The sequence below is a fragment of the Akebia trifoliata genome, chromosome 5 (genome assembly GCF_017979445.1).
Source record: "Akebia trifoliata isolate Shusen 1 chromosome 5, ASM1797944v1, whole genome shotgun sequence".
Classification (NCBI taxonomy): Eukaryota; Viridiplantae; Streptophyta; class Magnoliopsida; order Ranunculales; family Lardizabalaceae; genus Akebia; species Akebia trifoliata.
The window spans coordinates 21991607-21997468 of NC_141379.1; positions in this window are offsets into that span (position 1 = coordinate 21991607).

Genomic DNA, 5862 nt, shown 5'->3' on the forward strand with positions numbered 1-5862 from the left:
TGTTTTATATTTTTTAGATGGCTACTCGAAGAATGATTGTATGTCAGTATGGAGGTTCTTGTGAAGATCTAAGTCTAACATACATTGGTGGTAATACTTGAATTTTAATGGTAACGTTAGGGACTACATTGTCCAAGCTACATATGATGATTGCATCAAATTGCGAGATTAAAACAACTTTTATATTTAGGTAAGTTGTTACAATAGATTCTCATTTAATTTTAATTGATATTTATAATCAATCTACTTGGGAGTATATATTAGAAGTGAATGAAAACGGTCAAAGTATATTTATTTATGTAGTTCATGCCGAAAATTCATATAATTCAAAAAAAATTAAAATGAGACAATCTATTTACAATCGTAATCACATAAATTTACGACGTGAGCCTAGTTCCTCCAATCGAATATGTAAAAGTGCCTATAATCTGACTATACATAATTCTGTTGAAAATAACTCCGATAGTGATAGTGGTGATCTAATAACTAATATATCAAGTTCACCATCAGACGATGATAAGAATATGCCTGAGATTTATGTAGGTAAGATTTACAAAAATATCAAAAAAATTCGATTTCATATTCTTGATTTAGTAATAAAAAATAATCTTCAGTAAATTATGTATTGAATAATAAAGAAAAAGTAATAGTAAATTGTGATTCTGAAAATTACACATGTCATGTATATGATAGGAAGATCATCAATGGTGATCTTTTTATTATTTCTACCTTAAATATTGTGCACACATGTAATGGTGGGATGGACTCAGGACCACATCCTCAAGCAACTAGTAATTGCATCAAAGATAAAATTATAAATAGATTAAAAAAAATGATCAATTTTATACTCCTCGTGTAATAATAAATGATATTTTACATGAACATAATATAAGAATTTTATATGTAAAAGCTTGAAAAACTAAAGAAAAGGCTAACTGTGAAATACATGATTGTGAAGTTGAAGGATATATGAACCTTGATCACTATTGTCATTTTAGAAACAAATCCAGACAGTTTTATATTTTTAAAAATTAGTCCTAAGGAAAAAATTAAAGAGTTTTTATTTATTTTTTTAAATCATGTATAGATGGATTTAAAAATGGTTGTTTACTTGTGGTAGAATTAGATGGTATATTTTTAAAAGATAAATATCAATGTATTATGTTTGCAATGATTGGATACGATCCCAATGGTGGTCTATTTTCATTGGCATATGCAATTGTTGAATAGGTGCATTGATGTCTTTTGATAATGTTCCCATTGATAATGGTGAGGAACATGTTGAATCGATAAGCGAAGATGAGGAACCACATCACCATCAAGAAGAAGATATGTCTCTCGAATCCAAGCGCTCTACAAGAAAAATTCATCCACCTATGTGGCACAAAGATTATGTGGATCCTAATAATTTGTATGCTTTGATTGTAGTGAATGAGGAATTGACTTCTTTTTATGAGGATCCTAATACTTTGCATGCTTTCATTGTACTGAATTAGGAATCACATCACCATCAAGAAGAAGATATGTCTCTCGAACCCAAGTGCTCTACAAGACAAACTCATCTACCTATGTGGCATAAACATTATATGGATCCTAATACTGTGCATGTATTGATTGTAGTCAATGAGGAATCCACTTCTTTTTATGAAGTCGTTGAAAGGAATGATTCAAGTCATCGGAAGAAGGCTCTGGAAGAAGAGATGTCAACTCTTCAAAGAAACAAGACTTGAGATTTGGTAGAATTACCAGAAGGTAGGAAGGCGATTGGTTGAAAATGAGTGTTCAAGATAAAGAAATGACCTGATGGAAAGCTTGAAAAGTACAAAGCAAGGCTAGTTGTAAAGGGATTTTCATAAAAACAAGGTATTGATTTTAATGAAATTTTTGCACCGGTAGTCAAATTGGTTTCCATTCATTTGATTCTCGAGTTGGTTGCAATGTATGATTTAGAACTCAAGCAAATGGATGTGAAGACGATTTTTTTACACGAGGAACTCTAAGAAGAAATTTATATGCAACAACCGGAAAGCTTCATTGATAAAAACAAAGAAAGGCTAGTATGCAAATTGAAGAGGTCTTTGTATAGGTTGAAGCAAGTATCAAGGCAATGATATAAGATGTTTGACACATTTATGGTAGGCATTGGTTATACAAGGAGTATGTATGATCATTGCATATATTTGAAGTTCTTTGATGATGGCTCATATTTGATATTTGTCTTGTAAGTAGATGACATGCTTTTGGTATGTAAGGATAAGACTAAGATTGATGAATTCAAGGCAAGCTTGAGTAGAGGATTTGAAATGAAAGATCTCGGACTGGCAAAGCAAATTCTCGAAATTGAAATTGTTCGAAATAAGCAAAATAGGATTTATCACTTTATCAAAGGGCATACATTGAAAGGGTGCTTGAAAATTTTAGCATGAGTAAGGCAAGGCAAGCTTGAGTAGAGGATTTGAAATGAAAGATCTCGGACTGGCAAAGCAAATTCTCGAAATTGAAATTGTTCGAAATAAGCAAAATAGGATTTATCACTTTATCAAAGGGCATACATTGAAAGGGTGCTTGAAAATTTTAGCATGAGTAAGGCAAAGCCAATGAAGACACTTTTAGCATCTCATTAAAAGTTATATTTAAAGCAAAGAAGAAAAGAAAGTATGAAGAATGTTCCATATGCAAGTGCTATTGGGAGTTAAATGTTTGCCATGGTGTACGCTAGACCAGATATTGCACATGCGATTGGTGTACTAAGTCGATTTGTGGCAAATCCTAGGAAGATTCATTGGGAAGCTACAAAATAGGCACTTTGGTATTTGAGAGGCACTAGTAATTATGTTATCACATATAGCAAGGGTTCAAGTTCAATGCAAGGCTTTATAGATGCTAACTTTGCCGGTGATCTCGATAGAAGAAGATCAACATCGGCATTTGTGTTTCGTTTTGCAAATAGACCAATAAGTTGGGTGTCAAGACTTCAAGATATGGTTGTTCTTTCCACTACCAAGGCGGAATACATTGCGACAACAGAAGCATCAAAGGAAGTGGTATAACTCCTAGGATTGATGGAGGAGATAGGTATTGTTTGCAAACCCATGGAACTATTTTGTGACAATATGGGTGCTACTCACTTGGCCAAGAATCCGGTTCATCACAAGAGGTCAAGACGCATATTGATTCAATATCACTACATTCGACAAGTTGTTGAAAATGGTAGAATTCTATTGGTTAAGGTGAAGACCGAGGAAAATCTTGTGGATATGTTTACAAAGCCTATCCAAGACGAAAAGTTAAAGTGGAGCTTAACTTCTTTAGGTTTCAAGAAAAAGTAAAAGCAAAAGTTTGGCAAGGCAAGGTTGTGATTTCTTATCAAAGTGGAGATTGTTGGGATAGTGACCCAAAATCACTTTTTTTAAGGGCATTTTGATCTTTTTTGTAATTTTTCTAGATGGAGCCTTTTATGGGTTTGATCTCAAAAAGTGTATTTTGTAAAGAGAGTTTTCTTAGAGAGGGTTTAAAATGAAAGAGGGTTTTCTTGGTTGGGATTTTTTTTGTGTCAAATACATGACCATTGTTGGAACTTTTTGAAAGTGTTTTGATCTACAAGCTTGCGAGAACAAAGTTGGAGCAAGGAGGTAGTTGGGTTTGATGGCATGTGTTGGTATGAGAGGTTCTTGTTGATTTTCTCTCCATTGTAAGGCATTCTCTATAAACTCAACCTTGTAATTTTCTCCAAGATTAATGGTGATAGTTTCCTTGCCGCCCGTGGATGTAAACCTTATTGGGTGAACCACATAACTCTTTGTGTTATGGTTGTTTTTCCTAATTTTTTCTTGCCTCCATTAATTTCTCTCAAACATATTTTACTTGCTATTGTTCTTAAGACATCTTTCATATTATTATTGTAAGAGTCCTTTACAACAAACTTCTTTTTAAATAGTCCCCAAGTCTTCAGCGGTTGCTTGACAGTGCATTGAGTAAACTTTCTTTTTCTTTCTAAATGGTCCCTGACCTCATCTCCCACATTTCTCACGATTGAATGCCCCTAATCATTCGAACTCATCATTTTCATCTAAAAATTGGATTTTTGACATCTCAATCGAGTTTCAAAGACTTTATTCCATCAAAAAGATTTCAAGAAAGAAGTCATTTTCAAGGGTTTTTTCAAATATTTTGAAGATGTATGTAAAAATTAGAGTTTTTTCACTTTTTGCTTTCTTAATTTTTAAATGAAAATCAATCAATAATGGTTTTCTTGGGTTGAAATCATTTAAACAAGTTGTTATCTCAAGTTTTTAGTCTATCTTTCCATGTATTTTAATCAGAAAAACTCAAAAATTGTACATAGGTGGATTTTACATCTGTGTCATCACCATTTTTTATTTTAAAGAAATGGTGAACTCGACAGTAATTAAAAAAGTGTCGAGTTCGACATTAAATAAAAAGTGATGAACTCAACAGTAAATAATGTTGACTTCAACAGTAAAAAAATGTGAACTTGACAATAAATAAAAAAGTATCGAGTTCGACAATATGAAGGATCATTAAGAAAGAAAAAATTTACTAAAATATCATGTCAAGCTATCGTGCAAAACTTAGGGCCTGTTTAGAAAGAAACCCTTCCACAAGGGTACTTTAAGTAATTTTCCCAAAGATATAATTGTAGCTTGTTTAGCCAATTAAAGTTTTTTTTTTTTTTTTTAATAGTGCCAAGTACAATAACTGCGTGCGAAGACAACAATTTTGATTGGCGAAATTTCCAACAAAACTCCACCACCACCGCACCAGTCTGGATGATGAGATATATGAGTAAGGGAAATGTTCAACACCAAACATTTTGGCAAAACATTTTTCAAAACATGGGTTAGAAGTTTTGGAATGGGTTGATTTTTGGTGAGGATGATCTCTACGGTGAGGAGATCATCATCACCAGAAATCAGCCCATTCCAAAACTTCTAACCCCATCAAAAATGATTTACAAAAAATGGACGATCCACGATTTTTCAACTTGTAAACATGGGGCTAGAAGTTTTGGAATAGGTTGATTTTTGGTGAGGATGATCTCTTCACCGTAGAGATCATCCTCACCAAAAATCAGCTCATTCCAAAACTTCTAACCCATGTAGGACAAAAATGATTAGCTAAAATGTTGGCCAAAATATTTGGTACTGAACGGGACCCTATAAGTAAATATGTTTTAAGAAGTGAACTGATGATACGATAGGAGCCAAAATGGAACCTGGTTCAATTTGGATTTACTAAAAGAATTATCTTATGTTTTTACCAAAAATGGTCTCATCTCAAAAACTAAAATTTCAAAATTTTATATTTAATAACAGTTTTCCAAACTTAGCGAGATCCAATTTAATTAAACTGTTGAAATGAACCCCCATCCATTTCATAAAACAGATGATTTTCTTGTTATTTTTTAACCAAATTGGCTTTACTATAAATCTATAATAATATCCGGTTGGACCACCAGACCGGTCCAGTTTCTAAAACATTAGTGATGAGCTTTGCATAGCATTGGCAGAAGGCGCCCCTACCAATTGATAAGGGCGCCCATTTTTCTAAGGCACCCAATATATTTAATCCTGGATTTTGACATCCCACATGATTTGAGCACCCTATTCTCATCTCTTCTTCTTCACCACCGTCATTACCCTCTCTCTCTCTCTCTCTCTCTCTCTTCTTTTTCTCCTTTTCCAGCCACCACAATCTTCGCCTTACACTACCCCCATCGTTCCGTGTGTGTGTGTGTGTGAGAAAGAGAGAGAGAGAGGGTGGAGGGCATCCCACATGATCATAATTTGTGGGATGCCTTTAAACGCAGCCTTGGCAGAAAACCTTTCACACGATCAGATC